Source organism: Panthera uncia, assembly GCF_023721935.1.
Source record: "Panthera uncia isolate 11264 chromosome A1 unlocalized genomic scaffold, Puncia_PCG_1.0 HiC_scaffold_17, whole genome shotgun sequence".
Classification (NCBI taxonomy): Eukaryota; Metazoa; Chordata; class Mammalia; order Carnivora; family Felidae; genus Panthera; species Panthera uncia.
The window spans coordinates 8,231,799-8,255,185 of NW_026057577.1; the positions used below are offsets into that span (position 1 = coordinate 8,231,799).

General features: G+C 44.8%; 1 protein-coding gene across 1 annotated transcript in view; it reads left to right on the plus strand.

Annotated features, from left to right (window-relative positions):
- The first annotated feature begins 20,530 nt into the window (after window positions 1–20,530).
- The window catches only part of CLK4 (CDC like kinase 4), a 28,933-nt gene continuing 26,076 nt past the window's right edge, over window positions 20,531–23,387 (plus strand). The window contains exon 1 of the mRNA XM_049649019.1: window positions 20,531–20,628. The gene's annotated coding sequence lies outside the window, so the exon portion shown is untranslated. The remainder of the gene's footprint in view (window positions 20,629–23,387) is intronic.

Below are 23,387 nucleotides of genomic sequence, written 5' to 3' on the forward strand. Positions count from 1 at the left end.
GCAGCCCTCAAACTCACAAACCATGAGATCATGACCTGAGCCAAAGTTGGACACTGAACCAACTGAGCCACCAGGTGCCCCTACAGACTGGTAGTCTTAAGAAGAAAGACACAGCTCTTAGAGATGCCATGAATTTGGGGGAAGGGGATGGAATGGAGTTGAGAGACTAGCAAACGAGGAAGCAAATTATGTCACAGTATGTAAATATAGCTTTAACAAGCAAATTGATAGATTATGACTGTATTGCAATGCAGATATGTTAGGGGTTTGCACAGGTTGAAGAAAGAAAGGTGGAACCTAGCCAAGGAAACCTGGAGACAAAGCTTTCCAGAGGCAGTGTGCCTAAGCCAGGCTTTGGAAGAATAGGAACTCTCCAGAGGGGGAAATGACCATTCTAAATAAGAGGGACTATGCATGTGTAAAGGTACAGGTTGGTAATAATCAGGAACTTTGTGGGAACTCAAGTACAGAACTGATGAGTAAGAGAATGATCTGTTACAAGTTTGAGGCAAACACAGATGCCAGATAACAAAAGGCTTATTTGCCATGTGAAGAAGTTAAAATTTTATCCTAAATTGATGGAATCAATTAAAAATGCTGAAGGAAGGGGACCTGGGTGGCTCAGTTGATTGTCTGACACTTGGTTTTGGCTCCAATCATGATCTCATGAGTTTATGGGATGGAATCCTGCCCTGGGCTCTGTGCTGATAGAGTTCAGAGCCTACTTGGGATTTTCTCTCTCCCTCTGCCGTCCCCCTACTCTCTCTCCCTCAAAATACATAAACATTTTTAAAAAAATTTTTTTAAGATATTAAAGGATATTGTTCTGGCAATGATGTGTGGGAGATGAATTGAGGGGGTTGAAGAAAGCTGTACAGATGGACGCCTAGAAATCTGGGCTGTGTTAATTCACGTGATCTATGAATGAGAGACCAAATTTCCTGCAAGGCAGACGGATAGAGAACAGGAGACAGATAAAGCATTGAATTAATAATATGTGGTGTTCCAAGCAAATAAATGAGGTTGGTGAGTGAGAAGAGGCTAAGCTGACCCAGGTGGTGTGGCCAGGTGTGTTGTATATAGGTCTCACGTTTAATGATGTTGTCCTGCATCCTGGATTGACTTTGTCAGGTCAGCTTTAACATAATCAGTTGTGGTGTGGTGGGTTGTTTTTTTTTCTTCCCCCAATAATGAAAATTCAGCTCTTTTTCTGATTCAGTAATTGGTACTTAAGTTAAACAGCAACACTAGCTGAAATTCATATTTCCACAAATAAAGATCTGAACAACCCTTTGTAGCCTCCTGTATTTTTGGCTGAGGGAAGAACACAAGGGGGGACAGAGAATGGCAAGTCTTGTGTCCCATATTACATTTTTTTCTAATGTTTATTTATTTTTCTTTTTTTTTTTTTTTTACATATTTTATTTTATTTTTGGGACAGAGAGAGACAGAGCATGAACGGGGGAGGGGCAGAGAGAGAGGGAGACACAGAATCGGAAACAGGCTCCAGGCTCCGAGCCATCAGCCCAGAGCCTGACGCGGGGCTCGAACTCACGGACCGCGAGATCGTGACCTGGCTGAAGTCGGACGCTTAACCGACTGCGCCACCCAGGCGCCCCTAATGTTTATTTATTTTTGAGAGAGAGTGTGAGTGGATGAGGGGCAGAGAGAGAGGGAGACACAGAATCCAAAGCAGGCTCTAGGCTCTGAGGTGTCAGCACAGATCCCAATGCAGGGCTCAAACTCACGAACCGTGAGATCATGACCTGAGCCGAAGTCAGACATTTAACCAACTGAGCCACCCAGGTGCCTCTCTTGTTCCCCACATTAAAGAAAAGATAAGGCTTCTTTTTGCCAAAGTCTCAAGCTGTAAACCAGTAATCACTATTAGAGATAACTTCGGATCAGTACACATGCTCTGAAGATCGGCATGCCTCTGAAAGTGAGCAGTTAATGACAGACTCCACCTTCTGAAAGTCAACCAGTTAGCAGACCGTCCCATGCCTCTAGACAATCAGCAAATGCCTCGCTCCAGTGACCATAGAAAGTAAGCCACTCAATAACAGCCTTATTCCAGTGATCACACTAGCAGTTGAATGTCTGTTAATCTATAAACAGGTACTTTTGAAAATCCACCAGTCCCTAGACCAAGTTTTCCAAAACCTTGCATAAGATCAACTCTGACTTTCTTCAGGGAGGCTGTTCTTTCCAACTACAGCTTTTCCTTGCAGGCATGCATGAAGTTTACCTTTTCTGCCTTATGTATCAAGTTCAATTTATTGTTAGTGTGCAACCATTTCAACAGCTGAATCACACGTTATCACCTCAGTCACATGAGTGACAAAGGCACTCATGAGGCCGTGAAGTTATCATATTCAACATTTTCTGCTTCTTAAGGTGACTGCTATCATCTGTGTTTTATTTATGTGTTTGAATACCAAAGGCCAATGTAAATTTCATTAATTCTCAGAACAGTGGGTGTCTATTAAATGAGGGGAAAGTCCTTTTGAAACTTTTATAGTATGAAATTATTCAGTGTCAAAAATGGTGGAAAGGCATATATAAACCAGCATATATTAAAAACTAAATCTAAGAGATTTATGATTACCTCAACTATAAAGGGATAAAGTAACAAATTTTCTAATTAAAAGAAATTCAGATAGAAATAATCATAGAAGTTAAATGATTATTCACACTGTGTATCAATCTTTTTAGTACCAAGGACTGATTGCACATACAGGAGTATTTTCTGATTCTAAACTTGCAAACAAGTTTTCAAGTGTCAGGATAAAATACTGCAATAATAAACATGTGCTTGCTCCTTATACTATTACAGGGATTATTAAAGACCTAAAATGCTTCATCTTATTATGGCCCAAGATGCAAGTAATCACAATGCAGGAAAAAAGTCCCTTTGCTTTTGCTAGGTTTTTCTCATGAAAAAGGCTTGCTTAGAAGGCTATTGCAAGTAAAATCCCTTTCCAAAGGAGACTTCAGAAATAGAAAATTTTTGCAGAAACTCACTAGTGAGGGAGGAAAAGTGTACTGTTTTGGGTAGAGATAATACCAACGCGAATTTTGGCGAATGTGCTGAAGTGCAGACAGTTTATTCGAAGTTGAAACAGAGTACCGTGGATTCTATGGAAGGTGTTGGTTGGCCTGCTCATACTCTGCATTTCCACATAACGCTGCACAGACAACTGATACCCTTTATAATGACGCTGAATTATGAAATTGTTGCATCTCACTTCAGCATTTAGACATTTGAGCAGTTACGGGATTTTTGTGATTTTGTTTGCATTCGATAATCATCAAGTATCTAGCATTGAAAAACTCAGACTTCCAGTGTCAGCTAGGTCATGTAAACAACTTACAATCATCACTTCTATCCTAACAAGAAAAAGCTGCATGAGCAGAAAAATCAAGGACTCCTCTTTCTGAGAACTTAGGTTACTGGCAAATCACAACACTGATCTGGAGAGACACACCTATCCAGAGAGAGACACAGCCAAGGTCTGCTTACCTGGAGCTGAAGCTGCTGGAGACACAAACATTGGGGACATTTGAGTAAGAGTTTTGGTGAATTGCTGGAGGTTGAGTGTGGACCAGCTTGAGAATGAGGAACTTCTATTGGCCACAGTTTTAAGAGGTGCCCCACATCTCCAATGCCATAAGCCCCAGAAACCCATTTGGATTTCCATGGTAGTGACCCGAGAAACATCCCCTTAGGGCTCTGGTAGGAGAAAGGTCACCATTGTGAAAAATACCTAGAGTCTTTTCCACCAAAAAACCTATTCTCCTGGGGAAAAGAGTTTACCCGAGTCTTATGCTAGTGGGATTAGGACATTCCTCCCACTTTAGTGCCCTCTAACCTTTCTGTCTTGCTAAGGAGAAAATAGACAACAGGAGCCAGGGCTTCAAGGAAACAGATTGGGATGCTGTAACCAGGGGAGGGAGTATAGGGCATGGAGGCAAAAAGTTACACCACCAAAGAAACATTCGGGTCACTCCCAGCCCTAAACACAGACCCACTGAAACTGAGACTTAAAAATGAGATTTAACTGGGGCAACTGCATGACTCAGTTGAGCATCCAACTTGATCTCAGTTCAGGTCTTGATCTCAAGGTCATGAGTTCAAGCCCTATATAGGACTCCACGCTGGGTGTGAAGCCTACTTTAAAAAAATTCTTTTAAAGATTTGAGGCACCTGGGTGACTTAGTGGGTTAAGTGTCCAACACTTCATTTCAGCTCAGGTCATGATCTCAAGAAGCCCCGTGTCAGACTCTGCACTGAGCATGGAACCTGCTTAAGATTCCCTTTCTCCCTCTCCCTTTTCCCCTCCCCCACTTTCACTCTCTCAAAAATAAAGTCTTTAAAAAAATAGATTTAATTGGAAGATTGTAGAATCACCCACCCACCCTCAGCTTGCCACCATAGCAACAGGATTTTGGTATAATAACACTAGTATAGCAGACAGAGCTCCAAGACAGACGCCTTGAGGAGTGTTCAGGAAAGCCAAATTCAAGAGTAGAGAAAAAAATAAGATACAAGCAGAATGTGAAGCCTCTAGTACCTATGGTTGCCCAACTCCTAGCCACATTAACATAAATCTATCAGTGGATTAAAAAGGACAATATACCGTGACCAAGTGAGATTTATCCCACAAGTCAAAAATTTGTACAACATGTGAAAAATATACTAACCTGCAATAGTATAATGAAGGCAAAATAAACACCGTTATACAAAATCTTGATGCATAAAAAGCATTTCACAAAACCCAACACTCTTTCACGATTAAAAACACTGGCCTAGGAATAGAAGGGAATATCCTTAACATAATAAAGTACATTTATGAAAAACCCACAGCCTGCATCATACTCAATAGTGAAACACTGAAAGCTTTCCCCCTAAGATTAGAAATGAGACAAGAGTGCCTGCTGTTGCCACTTCTATTCAATACTGTACTGGAAGTTCTAGCAAGAACAATTAGGAAGAAAAGAAGTAAAAGGCACCCAAAATTTGCCTTTTAATTTTAGAATTAAAAATCTCTATTTGCAGATGACAGGACTCTATATGTAGAAAATCCTAAGTAATTCACACACACACATGAAAATATGTTAGAATTCATAAAGTGAGTTCAGCAATGTTTCAGGATACAAGATTAATATGCAAAAATTAATTTTACTTCCATGTGCTGGTAATGAAAAATCTGAAAAGTAAATTAAAGCAATTTAATGTATAATAGCATCAAAAAGGATAAAATGCTTAGGGATAAAGTTTAACCAAGGAAGCTAAGACTTGTACAAGGAAAACTCTAAAATATTGCTGAAAGAAACTGAAGAAGGCATAAGACCTAAATGGAAAGACATTTGATATTCCTAGATTGGAGGACATTGTTAAAAATGGCAAAAGTTCCTAAATGATCTACAAACCCAATACAATCACTACCAAAATTCCAATGACTTTTTTGCAAGAGTGGAAGAGCAGAGTCTAAAATTCATATGCAGAGGCGCCTGGGTCAGTTAAGCACCTGACTCTTGAATTTGGCTCAGGTCATGATCTCACGGTGCGTGGGATCGCACCTCGTGTCAGGCTCCACACTAACAGCACAGAGCCTGCTTGGGATTCTCTGTCTCCCTCTCTCTGCTCCTCCCCAACTCATTGTCTATCTCAATAAATAAACATTTTAGAAAAGAAAAAAAAAAGAAAAAAACAAAATTCATATGCAATTTTGTGAGACCCTACATAGTAGAAACAATTTTGAAGAAGAAAAATTTGGAAGACTCACACTTCACAACTGTAAAACTTACTACAAAGCTACAATAATCAAAACAGTATGGTATTGGCATATAAGCACAGAGTAATGGACTCAAATTCAGAGCCCAGAAATAAACTTACATATCTATGACAATTGATTTTCTGACAAGAGTAAAAAGATCACTGAATGGGAAAGAATGGTCTCTTCAAGGAATGGTGCAGAGACCATAGGATGTCCACATTCAAAAGGATGAATCTGGACCCCTACCTCACATCACATATAAAAGTTATTAAATATCAAAATCTCTCCCTGGTCCCGAGTGCGAGAGTGTGTCAAGTACAGGGGTGGCCAAGGTACCCAGGAGAACAGGTGGAATCTTCTGTGAGAGCACAGAGGAAAGGCCTACAGAAGAGGAGGTAGCATTAACCCTGAATTGAAGAACCAAAGTGGGGGGAGAAACAACCCCCCATTCATGCTGTCCCCCTAGGGTCACCTCCCTCATCCCCTGACTCGCTTAATGGGACCTGACAAAGACTGGAGGGCAGGAGAAGGAGTGTGGAGCCTGGGGTTGGGCTTTCCTGAGACTGTGGCCTCTGCAATATGAGGAGAAGAGGGACAGAGATGGCTTACAATTCCTGAACCTTCCAGCTGCTTCAGCTCCTTGCTAAAAGTTGGGCAGGATGTTGGTCAGAGATGCCCTCAAAGGGCCTAGAGGTGGAGGGAGCCTCCTGGACTACCAAACATAAGATTCCCAGGGGGCTTATCTCCAAGACTCCAGGAGGAAACATGGAGATCCCCACAAATGCCCCCAAGAAGGTGCTAATGGGGTTCTGGGGTTCTGTTCCAGCTGGTGTGTGTTTACAGTTCCCAACATCTGGGAAAATGAGGTGCTTCCTTTCTGCACTTTGAGGCCTGGAGCCAGCAGGTGAGAAAGAGCCAAAGGCAACAGGGAGCTGCCACCTCTCCTCAGACACATCCGGAAAGCATCCTTCTAGGTAGCCCCAAAGCAGTCGTTCTTGACTGGGGTATTTTGTACCCCAGGAAACACTTAACAATGTCCTGAGATGTATTTGGTTGTCACAGCTGAGGGGGACCTACTGGAGAGATGTAGGATGCTGGTAAACATTCTAACATGGACTAAACAGCCCTCCCCAGCAAAGAGGTGTCTGGCCCAAATATCAGTAGTGCCGAGACTGAGAAAACAGCCCTAAAGGAAGGGGCTTTACTTAGCAAGCCCAGCCCTGAGCTAGGAATCTGGAGGCAGGCTCTGCCATCTGTCCCCTGTACAGAAAGGCAAACAGCTTCCTGTCTGAGCTGCCCTCTCCTGGAGACAACCACATCTTCTCTCCTGGCCTCTCTTCGCTACTTGCTCCCTACCACATGCACCTGCTACACAGTGGCTCTAAGGGTCTTTGTTCCTGGCCATGTCCTGGCCTGTCATGTTAAGACAAGATCAAAGCAGTGATATGGATAGAGGGTCTGTGATAACCTAAGGCATCACCATGTGCCACCTCTATCCCCTCTGTTTTCCCTTTTCAGTTGCCTGGACCTCCCTCTTCCCAAGTGCCAGCTCTAAGATTGGTGCATCCATGCTCCCCCCAGGGGCTGTGATGGGCCCTCCCACTGAAGAGCTACACTGAGGATGCTCAGGCCCCAGGATGGGTGCTCTGGACTGAGTCCTCTGTGGTCACCTCCACACTTGTTTCCTGCATCTCTGCAGTCGGGCCTCTCTTCCCGGCAGCAGTGGTTGAAGCCCAGAACTGCGAACCAGATACAGAGCCATCACACGGTTTTGACTTTGGTCCCCAAGTCCATTTGAAAGAAAATGAAGATCATGGTTCTAAATACTAATGACTTGTTCTCCCTTCCACAAATCCAGTAAATACAGTCCTCAAAAAACAAAGTATCAAAACCAAGTAGATGTCCCTTACACTTGCCAGTGGTATTTTATTTATTTTTGAGAGAGAAAGACAGGGTGTGAGCAGGAGAGGGGCAGGGGGGGGGGAGACACAGAATCTGAAGTGGGCTCCAGGCTCCGAGCTGTCAGTCCAGAGCCCAACACGGGGCTCGAACTCACAAACTGGAAGATCGTGACTGGAACCCAAGTTGGCCGCTTAACCGACTGAACCACCCAGGCACCCCTTGCCAGTAGTATTTTAGTTACAAGCAACAGAAATAGGGGGATCTTGTTATCACAAGAATCAAGGGGGGACCACATGGATAGCCCCACAGGCCTGCTGTGGAGCAGCAGGAAGAGGTGAACAACCAAGAAAGAAGGAGACGGGGCTGCTCCAGGCAGCATTCCAGGGGCCCCACTCCAGTGGAGACTCCCCTGCAGGTGCAGCCTCCTTTCCTGGGGGCACTGGGCCTCGGCTACTGCACAAAGGGGAAGGTTTCTGCCACTAAGGTCTTGGACTCCCTCTAGGTCAGCTATTCACTTCCTGGGTTGGGAAATACAGCTAAAAACAAGGTCTGTCAATCAGACAATCTCTCCACATAAGGTAGAAATTCAACAAGTTTTTTATTTTTTTCATTTTTTAGAGAGAAAATGCGTGTGCGCGAGCAGGGAAGAAGGGGAGAGAGAAAGAAAATCTTAAGGAGGTTTTACACTCAGCATAGAGCTCGATGCAGGGCTTGATCCCACGACCCTGGGATTAACATCGAAATCAAGAATTGGACACTCAACCAACTGAGCCACCCAAGCGCCCCGAAACAAGTTTTTAAAATTTTTTTTACATTTATTCATTTTTGAGAGACAGAGAAAGACAGAGCACAAGTGGGGGAGGGGCAGAGAGAGAGAGAGGGAGACACAGAATCTGAAGCAGGCTCTAGGCTTTGAGCTGTCAGCACAGAGCCCAACATGGGGCCTGAACTCACAACCCGCAAGATCTGACCTGAGCCAAAGTTGGATGCTTAACCGACTGAGCCGCCCAGGCACCCCAAGTTTTTAAAAATTGAGTAAGCATTAAACCAGATTGTGGTACCCATCACAGACCATCCGCTAACAAGCTCACAGAGACCCAAGGAAACTCACCCTTTCATACAGCCAGGCAGTGACATCGCAGAGAATCATATATTCCAGATAAACCACAACGAGTCCTCAAGAAGACTTGAGGGCACCATTTGTCACACATAGTTCACCTTAAATTCACCTGGTCATTGGGTTGCTACTTGTTTCCTGGTTGCCTTTACCCAAAGGAAAAATCTAGTATTGTATTGCAAGAGGTAGGTTTGGAACTTAGAGACACTCGCCTGCTGAAGTTGCTTCCTACTTTCCTAGAGAGACTGGGAGTTAGGAGATCCACCTTCCTCCATGATTGCAGTTCACAGAGATGACTCACAAGTCCTAGTGAAAGCACTCTTGCTCTTTGGAAAGCTAGCAGGAGGGTTATCAGCTTTTTAAGTTCCCCTCCCGGCCCACAGAGCAGCTCCGTGGATGACAGGCCTAGGACTCCATGTACCTGGAGCTTGATCATTGTTCAGAGGCCTGGAAAGTGAGCAAGGCCCCTTCTGAAGACAAATCACATTCCCCAAAATAGAGAAAGAGCCCTCCCAGTCCAGGAAATGCTTAGTTAAAATCCTCTCGTTCTGGTAGTTTTCAGATTTCAATTATTACTCAATGAATATTATTATTCATTATTGAACTTGGATAATATCTAGACCCACAGATGCTTCCCAAAACCTGCCTCGGTACAAGGATCAGACGTTACTTCTGCCAGTGACACTGGTTCCTGGCCTTCGCATTTAAGGATTTAGTATCTCCCACCAGCAGACATAAAGGTATCTGGGGGCCCCGTCAGTGTAGGAGAATCCCTGAAAACCGCTCAGACGTACAGAGTGAATCATGCTAAGGTGAACCCACATTTCTCTGTCCCTTACAGGCCAGTCCTTGGAGAGACCAGGAAATCCAGTTTTCTACAAGAATGGGGAATCCTTGGAAGGGAGTTTCCTCTTGAGTCAAGGAAGAAGAATCCCATCCTGACAAAGACAATTCCTTTGTGCCCAAGTCCAGGGCCATAGAGAAGAGCTGGCGACAATGTTCCCAAATGCTGATGTGTTTGCAGAACTTATACCGGACTATATAGGAGGCCAAGAAATGAACCCCGGCCCATCCTTGTGGAGAAACCATGCAACAGACCCTGGGCCAGAACTGGGAGGAACCAATCTCCTCAGGTAGGGTTCTTCTATGTTCTACTTTGTGGCCCTTAATCACTTAAAGGTACAGACCAACATGGGCTGACTCAGTCCATCACACTGTACTCTAGCATAGTAGAGAATTAGGTGACAGGCCTCTACCTTATTTAGAGTGGTTATGGCCCCCGTGGAAGGCAAGTCCAGAGACAGTCACCCAAGGAGAAGGTCTGGGCCACCAACACTGAAGGGGTCTGTTCCACTTGGCTTTTCCCTGCCTCTGCACACCACCACCTCCCACTTCCCAGAACCAGCTCCATGCCTAGCCCATCCATGTTCCCCAGAGTCAAGCCCTGCGTCCCCCCACAAGTGAACCATATTGAGGACACCCAAGTACTAGGATGGGTTCTGGGAACCTTGGGTCCTGTCTGGTCTATCTCTGTGATCATTTCCTGTACTTCTGGCACACCTCAGGTCCCAGCAGGATTGAACCTCTGCAGACTCTGAACCAGGTCTTGAACTTAGATAATCTGAATGTGATCCCTTTTGCACTTTAGACAATGGACTACCATGGTTCCAAACACTCTTAACTCCTTCTCTTGCCAAAACCCAATGTCATGAAACAAAATGGGACATTGAAGATGGTCCTCCTCTCTTTCATCCTTGGGACATTGGCTTGGATGGGACCCAGAAAATATAGAGAAAAAATATAGAGAAAAATAGAGGTCAAGGTGCTGGGTGGGAGCTTAGCTTCTAGGTTCCTGGAATCTGCCATCCCTCCCTCCCTGCTATTTTGTTCATTCTTAGTGCCCAGAGGCCCAATGACCAACATGAGAAAACCTTTACATTCAGAGAGGATAGGCATTCAATCCTGCCTTTAGCAATTTCTAGCATTGTCTATTCATTGACCAGTACTGGATCTCACCCTACTAAAATTAAGCTGAAGTTTCTTCATAGTCAGACTTGGGGGGAATATTTTCTTTGTAGTATATGTACACACATATATGGGGTCATTCAGTCATATTTTTCTCCACATTTCTTAAAACTGTATGAATTTTCTCCCAGTATAGATCCCAGCTTAGTCTAGTCTTGGTCTTGAAAAACTGTGTTATGGGGCGCCTGGGTGGCTTGGTCGGTTAAGTGTCTGACTTTGGGTCAGGTCATGATCTCATGGTCTGTGAGTTCGAGCCCCACGTCGGGCTCTGTGCTGACAGCTCAGAGCCTGGAGCCTGTTTCAGATTCTGTGTCTCCCTCTCTCTCTGACCCTCCCCCGTTCATGCTCTGTCTCTCTCTGTCTCAAAAATAAATAAATGTTAAAAAAATTAAAAAAAAAAAAGAAAAACTGTGTTATTACAATTCATCGCTCTCCTATTACTAAGAAGATTAGTCAAAATAATTATGATGTCCTTTGATTAATATTGCATTTCATGGGGAGAATGGAAGCTTTAAGAGAACCCAGATGGGTAACTGGTCACTAAAGGGCATCCGTGAGTAGCAACATTTCTAAAAATAAACATCGGGGAGCAGACCCTCTGTCTTGTGTGCCAAAGCCTAGGTAAAAGGACTCCTACAGGGCATGGGGGGGTGGGCAATCCACCCACAGACTAGTCAGAGACAGGTGTGGGCACAGACATCCTGTCTTGGAGCCCCCCTCTCCCTCCTGAGGCATCTCATGCACATGGAGGCCTTCGTGCCTGAATCCTATTGGGCCTGAGTTCTAGGTAGTCACCTTCTAAAAGACTCTCCTTCAAGACACAGAAAAGCAGCAACACCCCCAGGCCCACTAGGGCCCCTGTTCCCCTCTTAGCTGACAAAGGGTGTCTTGTAATGTGGCTGTAGGCTGGATACACCCCAACCCAGGCACCCAGAGGCCTCCAGAGACAACATGCTACCCTCAGATTTCAGGAAGCATCCAAGGAGACAGGACTGAAGGTGATGATGCTCTGACCCAGGGTGAGATCTAGAGGACCCAACTGTCAGGGCCATCTGGTCCCCCACTCTTCCCTCTGAGACCTGCAGGAGGTGCCAATGACCACCAGGGGGAACCAGAGACACCAAAAGGCTAGAGGGTCTATAGTGGGGGAGGCAAGGCTCCTCTAGTGGGAGGGGAGGTGGGGCTCTTCTCACCATAGAGGTGGTTCCTGTCTGTGTCTGAGCCCTCTGTCCCCAGCCCTAGTCTTCATCTTAGTGACTTGTTAGCCTCTTGTCACACACTTGGGTTAAAATGGCCTCTAACATCTCTTTAGTTCATTCTCTGCTCCAGTCTCTTCCTTCATAGTCTCTGAACTCAGAGGATAGGCTCTTCCTCTGTAAACACTTCTGACTCACCTCAGAAACTGTCCAGGGCTCACCCAGGCACCCACAATTCTGGCCTGTGAAGACCTTCCTCCAGGAAAACCCAATATGTTCATTCACTTCAAATACTTTTGCCTGTAAGATATAAACACAGTGCCCCCTATTTCTTACATTCAGCTGAAAAACTTCAAATTTACCCAGAAAGTATTTTTATTTGAAGTAATATTTCACTGATAAGCTGGTTTCATTGAAATATAGAAACCATTGCCCTTACATTGAGGACTTTTCTCTAAGCTTTGAAGCTGAACAACATGTCCTCTAGAAGACAGACAGCCCTAAAGACATTTGAAAAACAGATTCTCAAATCCACACACCCCTCCAGAGTCAATCTCAAGGAGAGTTTCTAGGTCAGGCTCTGGTCCTCTGCTCCAAGCTGCAGGGGTTTTCATCAATCTCTCAAGTTCCCCAAGAAATAAAAAACCAAACCTGGCCATTCGAACCCTCTTCACACTGAGGTTCTCTGCCCTGCCTGTGCATCAGAACCACCTGGAACCTTCTGAACTCCTGAGGTCCAGGCCCCACCAGGATCATTACATGAGAATCTCTGGAGAAAGGACTCTCACCCTGTTGTGAATGCCTTTCTGGGTAGTTATTTTTTTTAAATATATATGTGTGTGTATATATATACATATATATGTATATATACATTTTTTTTTGAGAGAGAGAGAGCACGCGTGTGCACAAGCAGGGGAGGGGCAGAGATAGAGGGAGACAGAGGATCCAAAGCGGCCTCCACGCTGACAGCAGAGAGCCTAACACGGGGCTTGAACAATAGAGAGCCCCATGCGGAGCTCACAAGCTGTGAGATCATGACCTAAGTTGAAGTCAGCCGCTCAACCCACAGAGTCACCCAGGCGCCCCCTTCTGGGTAGTTCTAATATGCAGCCAAGGTGTGACTCACTTCCCAAGTCTCCACCTCTCTGGAGCACGGGGAGGTGGGAAAGCGCCTAGGAGGCCCTGCTCTCAGGTGTAGCTCATGGTCAAGTGCACCATGTTCCTGAGGGAGTAGGGCTACCATCCAGGCTGTATGTTTGAATAAGCTGGACAGCTTCACAAACACAAAGTTGTGGGCCTCAGCATGCTTTCCCTGAGCTTAGAGACTAATGGAAAAGCTAGACTTGACCAAGGACTTTGATAAGCCATGCTAGTTTTCTAGCTTTGAGGCAGGACCTAGAAGCAGTCCTAGACCACTTCTGACTCAGATACTGAACCTTACATTTAACCTGGTGCCCACGTCCATTTGAGAGATGAGGGAGGTCAGGACTCCTTCTCTTCCTGAAGCCCAATGGAATTTAAGTAAAATGTTAAATTATCTGGAGGATCCTCTACCTTGGCCACATGACCAGGGCTTGGAGAGACCCAAAAAAAGCAGGAAGAGCCAAGGAGCAGGGAGGGAGCTCAGCTTCTGGAGGTCTTGGGATCTGTAAACTCTCAGGTTAAAAAAAATGGTTTTTTTCGAGGAATCAGGGGTGTGCATTTTTGAAGAAGAGTCAACTTAGTTTGCAGTTGAGGGTCTAAGGCCCAGAATCCTTTATAACCACTGCCCTAGTCGAGGCCAGGCACAACCTCTCCCAGGTATCCAAGGAGATGCTAGTTTAGGTGCAAAGGGATTTATGGCAGGTGTTATCAATGTCCTAGTCTTTCAGTGAGTCACAAGGGCTGAACTCTGGATGAGCCTGCCTCAATTGCAGGCAAGACTTAAGTCCCCTCCCCTCCCTTCTCAATGGAGGACACCAGGATTCCCAGAGAATGCAGGATGCACCCAAGATCACAGAGCCAGTGGGAGTGCTGGGGCTCCGTACTTCCATGGAAAACCAGGGCTTCCCACTGTGGGTGGAGGCAAGTTCTGCCCAAGGGCCTCTGGGTCCCCTCCACCACCATGGCAACAACGCCTCTGCCCTCCACTCTCCCCTTATTCCCTCCTCCATCCACTGCTCTTCTTGTGGTTTGGGTAATAGAGTCAAACTCTCTCTCTGCACGCCTCCCTTCTCTCTGCTCTTGACTTGTGTTTCCTGACATCTTGATGTTCTGCCTAATGGTTACTAATACCCTTCCATGACCCACTGTTAGCTTCAGATACAGCCCTTCTCATTCCAGCCTAGAGCTCGGCAGACACACCGGCTGGATCCCACGCCCACCCATGGTTTCTGGCTTTTTCTCTCCAACATCTTTGTTGACAACCGTTTCCACCCAGGCACACAGCTATCACTACTTACCTGCTGAAACCCCACTTTTACCCACATCCCTCTATTCCTTCCAGATTCCCTAGAACTCCCAAATTTGGGCTGTGAGAGTTTATCTAAATTGCATTTCATGTTGGTATTGACAAAAAAATTTAACTGGTGATTTTCTATCAGCTTGCAAGCCCCCCTCCCCCCGCCTTTCCTTAAAGATAGAAAAATCAGCTCTAGATCATAATGAGATGCACTTCCCTTTACAAGACTCCTGTTGACCTTTAAGGGGAAAAGTCAGGGGTCAGGGTGCGTTTCTTTGCCCCATGTTTAGGGGGAGGCCCCGCAGAGAATCCCGGACTGTTAATGGAAAGTGTTAATGGAAACCAAGCTTCTCCTGGTTTTCTTGATTTTGTAGGTCCTAGTGGTTAAAGGAGTGACTTCAAGGTCAGCCTGGTCCATTGTGCCCTGAGCTGAGCAGAGAATTCTGAGCCAGGCCAGCCCATACGTTCCCTCCGCACAGCAGAAAGAGTCCTTATCTTTCTGGCATAGCCCTTGCTTCTCCCTCCGTTCGCTCCTCAGTAACTGGTGGACCCAAAAGTGGATTTGAGGGACACTGTCCTGGCCTCAAAGTCGACATGGTCTCTCCATTAAGGCAGATTTCTCAGAGACATGGTGCCCTCCTGAAATCTGTTCTCTATCGTCTCTCTCTGCTCGCTCCCTCTCCCCTCCTCCCAACTATTCTCAGCCTGGAAAGCCTTGGTTCTCCACCCAGTCAGTATTGCAACATGTGTTTGTCCCTGTGATCAACACACCCCTGGTTTCCCTCTTACCTACTTCAGCTTCTCAGGATGCCATTAGGTAGGAATTGCCATAGATTCTCTCCATATTTTTCTTATTTGCCCAAGTTCCCTTATCTCCTGATGATTTTTTTTCCAAGGTTTATCTTTCAAATTTTTTTTTCCAATGTTTATTTTTGGGAGACAGAGCACTAGCGGGGAGAGGCAGAGAGAGAGGGAAACACAGAATCTGAAGCAGGCTCTAGGCTCCGAGCTGTCAGCACAGAGCCTGACGCAGGGCTCGAGCTCAAGAATGGCAAGATCATGACCTGAGCCTAAATGGGACGCTTAATCGAGTGAGCCACCCAGGCGCCCCTCAATGTTTATTTTTGAGAGAGAGAGAGAGAATGGGAAGAGGAGGGGCAGAGAGAGGGAGAGAGAATCCCAAGCAGGCTCTGCACTGTCAGCACAGAGCCTGACTCAGGGTTCTATCCCACAAATGGTGAGATCATGACCTGAGCCAAAATCAAAAGTCAGACACTCCACCAACTGAACCACCCTGTGAGGTGTCCTATGACACAGAAACACCATCTCCTTACACTCGCCTCACTTTCTTAGCTTAACTACCTTATCTTCCCATATTCTGTCCCAACAAGAAGGTGGCCTGCTTGCTTCAAGAATTCACCCTAAAAACATCATTTTTTTTTAACGGTGAAATCTGGAAACAGTTTCCCCTAAATTAGAAGATTTTCCCCAAAGGCTTAGAACTCAGTATCTAAGTTCTGAGTTTCCACATTCGTAAGAAGACAGCAGTCCTAAAAGGGGCGACATAATTTCCTTGAAATCCACCTGCCCCTCTGGAATAAGTCTGAAGTCTCAGGAAGGCTTTCCTAGATCAAGCCCGAGTCTTCTGCCCCAAAGAGGTTCTGAGAGCGTCCATCCCTTCCTCCAAGAAAAAGCAAGAGCTCCGACTCTTTAAAGAGGAGCTTCTCTGCCCGGATTGGGCATTAAAACCACCTGAAAACTTACAGAAGTCTCTGCCCCGCTGGAGAACCCGGATGTGGGGAAGACCCACAGACGCCCTGCTCTCAGGTGCAGCTCATGGCTGAGTGCGCCATGTTCCTCTAGGGGGCAGCATATCTCAGCCCAGGTGGCGCCAAGACAATCTCCCAGACAGCTCTCTGCAAACGCCGCGCCCGGACTCAGCCCAGGAAGATTAAACTCTAACCACAGGGATTGACCTTTGAAATGCCTTCCAGCTGATTCCACTGCAGAATCAAGTCTGGGAAGCCGTTTTGCAGCTGAATTCACTTGCAGGCACGATCCATGATTTTGCTGAGTTTATAGATTAGCGGCGGAGCTAGACTTGACCAGGAAGTTGCATTAGACTGCACAGAATTGGGGCGCCTGGGCAGCTGAGTCGGTTGAGCCTCTCTGACTCTTGATTTTGGCTCAGGTCACGATCTCGTGATTCATGAGTTCGAGCCCCGAGTCACGCTCTGCGCTCACAGGGCAGAGCCTGCTTGGGATTTTTCTCTCTCTCTTGCTTTCTCTCTGCCTCTCTCCCTCTCTCTCTCTCTCAAAATAAATAAACTTACTTTAAAAATCTGTACACAGTGTTAAGTCAAGGATAGAATAACAGAGAAGTTAAGTGTAGCTGGAGCCTAGATATCGGGAGGAAATTCAGCCTGACCTGAAGCTGTCAAGTGGAGACGGAGTGAAGCATTTCCTGAAAAGCCACGGAACACACTAGCTGCACACTGAGGGAAATATAAGCTGGATCCCCCTTCAGTCTCTTGTCCATGGAAACCCCCTTAGTGCCTGGACTATTTTAATTCCCATGTGAGAGAAAACAAGACAGTTAATGGCACATACATATATTTAGAAGATAGGACATCAATAATTTCTGCTTCAGAAGAGCTGTCGTTATGGTGATAAAAAGAATCTAGGAACTGTTTTTGCATTTCCGCTTTGGAAACAGCCTGGAAGCAGCCACCATTTACACAAAGGGAGAGGCCCTGAACAGGGGTTATGTTGAGGGTGACGCTGGGTGTGGGTGCCCTGCGTGGGGCCCCACTGGGCACGGAGGTGAAAGGTGTCCTGAAGCTTGTATTTATTTGCCTGCTGTATAACAAGGGCACTGACCTGGAGAGGGAAACCTGGTTTTTATTAGCCTCGGGGGGGGGGGGGGGGGGGGTAGGGTGACATGGTCAGGTTTTTGTCTAACGTGGTCCCTTAGGCAATCAGGGTGGGGTGTATAGGACAGGCCTGGAGTGGGAAGCAGTGTCCCATTAGGGGATTCCCTGGGCATATGGCATCTGGAAATGGAGGTCGGAAATCTGTCTGTGGAAATGAAGAGACTGTGATGTGTTTTTGTTTTGTTTGTTGTTGTTGTTTTTAATTTTAGAGAAAGAGAGAGAGAGTGTGTGCGAGAGCAGGGGAGAAAGGCAGAGAGAGAGAGAGAGGGAGAGAATCTGAAGCAGGCTCTACACCCAGCATGGAGCCCAACTCAGGGCTCAATCCCACAACCCTGGCATCATGACCTGAGCTGAAATCAAGAGTCAGATACACAACTGACTGAGCCAGCCAGGCGCTCCAGAACTGTGATTTTTTTTTTTTTTTTTTTTTTTTTTTTTTTTAAGGATTCCTCCTGAGCCAACAGACGCTGAGCCTAAGTTGGCTGGAGAAGTTACCACTCCCTATAAAGCTCCCTTGCCTGCCTTCTGAGACGCCATCCTGAGATGAATGCCATAAATCTGAAGGATTGGGTAGCATGGGGTGGATGGTCACCAAGACTCGAGTTTTATTCTGAGTGGGGTCCAGAATTCTGACCTGCAGCTGAGATTCTGAAGTCAAAAGACAATCTAAGGATCACACTCCTGTGTGTTTGTGGGAGGATGGCTGGGTTGTCTTTCACTTCACTTCATAATCATTTTTACAGCCATTAAATATGATCCCTGCATGTTTCTCTGAACTTCACAAATATTAAACTCATTCAGTCCTCAAAGTGTGTGTCATGGAAGGTGTTACTATACTCATTCGGTGGTGCAGGGTGGTACCTGCCTGGACCAGCTGCACGTCTCAGAGCTGGGAACAAATACCCAGCCCTGTGGCTCCAAGATGCTGTTAATGCTGCTTCTGAAATATTTCCTGGGACAGTCCTGCAAAATTCCTGATTTGAATGGGATGATGTGTCTGCTTTGATTTTTTATTTTTAAAGCTCACTTATTTATTTTGAAGGGGGAGGGGCAGAGACAGATTGGGAGAGAGAGAGAGAATCCCAAGCAGGCTCTGTCTGTCAGCGAAGATCCCAGTGCGGGACTCAAACTCACGAACCGTGAGATCATGACTGGGGCTAAAGTTGGATGCTTAACCAACTGAGCCACCCAGGCACCCCTGGCTAACTGTTTAAAAAGTCTTGAAGAAGGAACGGCAAGGTCAGCCAACTGTCAACTTAAGGCATACTGTAGAGTCAGGGGTCTCCTACAGCCACAGGAAAGAGTGTGTTGAAAATAAGACTCACTTGGGGCACCTGGGTGGCTCAGTTGGTTAAGCATCTGACTTTGGCTCAGGTCATGGTCGCACTGTTCTTGAGATCAAGCCTGGTGTTGGACTCTGCGCTGAGCAGGGAGCCTACTTGGGATTCTCCTCTCTCTCCCTCTCTCTCTGCCCCTCCCCTGCTCATGTTAGCGCTTGCTCTCTCTCTCTCCCTCTCTCAAAATAAATAAGCTTTTTTTAAAAAAAATTGTATTTTCAGTCTACCTCAAGCGACCAAATAAGTCACTTATTTAAGTATATACATAGCCTTAAAAATATGTACCAAAAAAACCAAAAAACAAAAAACATGTACCATAGTTGTGGTTTTTTAAAAACAACAAAAATGACATTTTGTTATAAATCACATTTTCTCTTTCACTCAACGTTATCAGGTGTGTATTGCTATATGTCAACTTAGTTCATTGCTTTTAACTGATGTGTAGTCTACAGTTGACTCTTGAAAACACCAGTCTGAACTTATGTGTGTCTGTCTATACGTGGATTTTCTTTCAATAAATACAGTCTAGTACTATACATGTATTTTCCTTATGATTTTCTTAACATTTTTTCTCTAGCTTATTTTATTGTAAGAATACAGTATATAATATATATATAATATGTTAATTGTTTCTGTTATGTTGGTAATGCATCTGGTCAACAGTAGGCTCTTAGTAGTTGAGTTTTGGGGAGTCAAAAGTTACATGCAGATTTTCAAATGTGCAGCAGAGGTCGGCGCCCCTAACCCCTGTGTTGTTCAAGGATGGACCATATACGCATTTTACTTATCTACTCCCCTAGTGATGAACATCTATCTACATTGTAATTTTTCTTCCTATCACAAAATGTCAAAGAATATCCTCACATGTTTCCTCAAGGGGTTAAATGAGACTTTCAGTGGGCTTTTGTTCCATTCTTCACATGGTCACCTCCTTTCCCTTTAGCCCTGCTTGTCATATCTGCCAAGAGTCCTTCTCTTATCATCCTACCTAAAGACCACCCTCCTCGGTTATTGTTTCAGTCCCCAGCTTGTTTCCTTCATAGCATATATAAAAAAGTTGAAGTGTTTTATTCTATTTTCTTTCTCTCTCACCCACTGGAATCTAAGCTTTACGAGGGCAGATACTTTGTCCTGTATGCTCAGCACCTATGTAGCCTAAGTCCATGAAATAGGAAGTTGACAACGATCCATTAAAGAAAGGGTAATCCGAGAAGATATGAAGGCAAATATATATTACATATTTTCATGCTTTTATGTAGGGTTCTACAGTGTTCACAAGAAATTAAGGATTTAGATAAATATATGTTCCCTTCAAAAGTTTCACTGGATGTCTGATAGTTCAGATTGTTGGTAAGTGGGGGTTGAAAAACTAATTTACTAACCTTTTCATTGGAGGTAGTGGAAATTCACAGGGAGAGTGGAAAGACCAGCCTATCCTATACCCTCCAGAACCTCTCAATTAAATCACTTCCAGGACCCTTTTACTCCCCTGCTCATATATACACTTACACACTGCAAAGTGCTTTGTGCATCAGGGAACTCTTCTAGCACTGTTTGGTGGGACCGAGCCTATATAAGGACCCTGTGTTGTGCTACTCTCCTCACAACCAGTGTCAGGAAACACTGGAGGAACCTGGGATGTTATTCATCTTGGGCAGGGTGGAATGAATGGGAGTCCCCTGGGACTTGCTGTTGAACAGTGAATGAAGCCACTGGGATCTTTGATGACCCTGATGTGCTGGAGATAAGCTGTCCCATTGTTTCATCATGAGGAGCCATAGATGATACATCACCTTGGAGAGTGGGTTGTTGTTGTTGTTGTTGTTGTTGTTTAAGACAAACTCCTTCAGGGTTGCTGAAAGATGGACTCAGCCTGTTTTCCATGATTCCTAAGCAAAGTAAGTTGCTATGAAACATTGCTGTATGAGGTAAAGCAGTCAGTAGAATGGTTACACGCAAGCACCTTGGAGCAAGTAAGGCCTAAGACCGAGCCTTGGTTCTGGTACTTGATGACTGTGACCTAGAGCAAGTAACCAAAGATCACTTTACAGGATTGTTTAGATTATTAAATGAGGAGATCATGAATATACAGTGGTTAGCACAGAATGGATATTTAATTGATTGCTAAAAACAAATGAAAAATCTAATTGAATACAGATTGGTAATTCCCAGTAATAGGCAACTTACAACAAAGGTTATAACCCCGTAAAGGTTTGTTTACACCTTTGTAAAGTTTCCTCTATACAGATGGTAAGTTTTTGTTAAAAATTAATTTACTGGATGGGGTGCCTGGCTGGCTCAGTCAGTGGAGCATGTTAACTCTCGATCTTGGGGTTGTGAGTTTGAGCCCCATGATGGATGTAGAGATTACTTAAAATTAAAGACATCTGGGGTGCCTGGGTGGCTCAGTCAGTTGAGACTCCAACTTCGGCTGAGGTCATTATCTCACAGTTTGTGGGCTCGAGCCCCACATCATTGGGCTCTCCGTTGTCAGCGCCAAGCCTGCTTCAGATCCTCTGTGCCCCTCTCTCTGCCCCTCATCCGCTAGTGGTCTCTTTCTCAAAAAATAAAAAATAAACATTAAAAATAAATAAACAGGGGCACCTGGGTGGGTCAGTCGGTTGAGTGTCAGACTTCGCCTCAGGTCATGATCTCACTATTTGTGGGTTTGAGCCCCACATCAGGCTCTGTGCTGACAGCTCTCGGAGCCTGAAGCCTGCTTGAGATTCTGTGTCTCCCTCTCTCTCTGCCCCTCCTCCACTCATGTTCTCTCTCTCTCTCTCTCTCTCTCAAAATAATAAACATTTAAAAAATTAGAATAAATAAAAATAAACAAACAAATAAAGAAAGCAATAAATCTGGGGTTGCTCAGATTTATTGGGTGGCTCCATCAGTTAAGCACCTGACCTTTGATTTTGGCTCAGATCAATTTGTGGGTTCAAGCCCCTCATCAGGCTCTGTGCTGACAGCATGGAGACTGCTTGGAATTCTCGTCTCTCTCTCCCTGCTCCTCCCCCTTCTCAAAATAAATAAATACTAAAAAATAATTTAAAAATCTTAAAAATTAATAATTTTCTGGACAATTTAGGCTTTTTCTCTTGGACTCTGCTCTCACAGATGACTGTTTTCTATGTCTGAAGATAAGCCTGTAGGATATCTGTGCTAGCTCCATGATAAGAATATTCCTCTGGCTGTTCTTCAGAACTAAGATTTTCTCTAAATATGGTTTAATTTAAGGTTTTTTTTGTTTTTTTTTTTTTTGGACATATGTGTTCTTCAGTAGAAATGAAGCTACTAGATTAGGCAGTTTTTCACTGCTGGGAGTGGATTCTCAGAAATTTAGATAGACTGGGGCACCTGGGTGGCTCAGTGGGTTAAGCATCTGACTCCACTGGGGTCATGGATCTCACAGTTCATGAGTTCGAGCCCCGCATCGGGCTCTGTGCTGACAGCTCAGAGCCTGGAGCCTGCTTCAGATTCTGTGTCTCCCTCTCTGCCTCTCACCCACTCATGCTCTCTCTCTCAAAAATAAATAAACTTTAAAAAAATTTAAAAAAAGAAATTTAGATAGACTTCTTCATTAAATCTTCTGAGTAAAGGTGTTCATTTTCCAGGTAACTGACTTAATAGTAACTTACTTGATAGAAAGGGTTGAGGTGCCATGTAAGATTGTTACACTAACCGGCACAGGGATTCTGGGAGTAACTTCCTAGCTTTTATTTAATCCAACTTAAAGCAACTGAGCAAATTGCCAAAATAAATAACCTACAAATAGGTCCTGGGTTTGGGGCACTGAGATACCAAAGACAATATGAATGAGGGCCTTGTCTCCAATCAAAGCACGTAAGGCAGAGAGAGCAACAGCCAGTGCTGTTACATGTAATAGAGACACGAGTCGTAGGATGTTCTCAACCTCCATCTGATCACTACACAATTTCAAGTATTGGTCCCCTTGGTGTGGCACATTTAAGTTTGAATACTAAAAATGCCACTAAAACACAATAGCGGCAACTGCAAAGCAGACCCTGCTGTTGGGTGACACTATTCTGTGATGGCTATAAATACCTCTGTAGGTGGCCTTTACACTTGGCTGCCTTTTAATGTTGCATTGCTTGTTTGAGCAGAACTGTGTCCTGTCCTGACCACATTCTCTTATAACCTCTTGAGACAAAGATCTCTTATACTGCAGCAAAAAGAAAAATGCAACTTTTCTTTGGTGCCAGCTTCAGTTTATACCTCTATATATTCAGCAAGCTGAGCCTCACTTTACCTTGCAAGAGAGCCCAATCCACTTGGTTCAACATTCCATCTGACGTCCCTGAAACAGTACGTGTAATCCATTGCAGAACCGGTACATTTCTCTTATTGGGCACAATTGATTGACGTATCTTGGTGGCTCCAGGCGCAACAGTATGCCTTGGCCACCCGTTTCAAGACCTCATCTCTAACTGGAGGTGTTAAGAGCAGTGTAATGGTTGGGAACTGATATAGTCAGGGACAGCATCTTAGAGATGGACCTGGTAGGATGGGCACAATTTAAATTTGTAGATACAGAAATGTTGGCTATTCCACATGAGAATAATACTGTCTGTTTCATTCTATAGCATAAAGAATTTTCACTTCCAATTTTCCAATTATCTTTTCAACTTCACTTCTT